Here is a 482-nt window from a genome sequence, read left to right as displayed (position 1 = left end):
ATCTGGTTTAACATGCAAATATTTTCTGGTCCACAAACAGAGAGAAGGTGGAAGAACACTACACAAACAGAGAGAAGGTGGAAGAACACTATAAATGTGAATGTTTTGTTTCTCTGCCTGAAAACTTCCTCCCTTCCCCCCCCCCCCCCCCCCGATACACTTATCAAAGCTGTCCAAATATAAACAAAATGTGCCTGCTCATTATATTTGTTTACTTCTGAAAAGAATAAAAAAAAAATATTTGCAATAAAAGTTGTTAACTCTCTCTCAAAAAATATTCTACAATGAATGAGTGAGATTCAATTACTTCTCAGTCTCCATTTGATATTTTTCTAGTCATTTTTTTCAAGTGCTACATCATGGAGCTAAATTATCAAGTCTTAGAGTTGTCATGTCATTCCGTAAGCAAACTGGATTGTGTTTTTAATCAAATACAATAACTGAAATGTAAGAGATACAAAAAAATAATTTTCAAGTGAAAA

The sequence above is a fragment of the Biomphalaria glabrata genome, chromosome 16, assembly GCF_947242115.1.
Source record: "Biomphalaria glabrata chromosome 16, xgBioGlab47.1, whole genome shotgun sequence".
In the NCBI taxonomy this organism is placed as follows: domain Eukaryota; kingdom Metazoa; phylum Mollusca; class Gastropoda; family Planorbidae; genus Biomphalaria; species Biomphalaria glabrata.
This window is presented reverse-complemented; position numbering follows the sequence as displayed.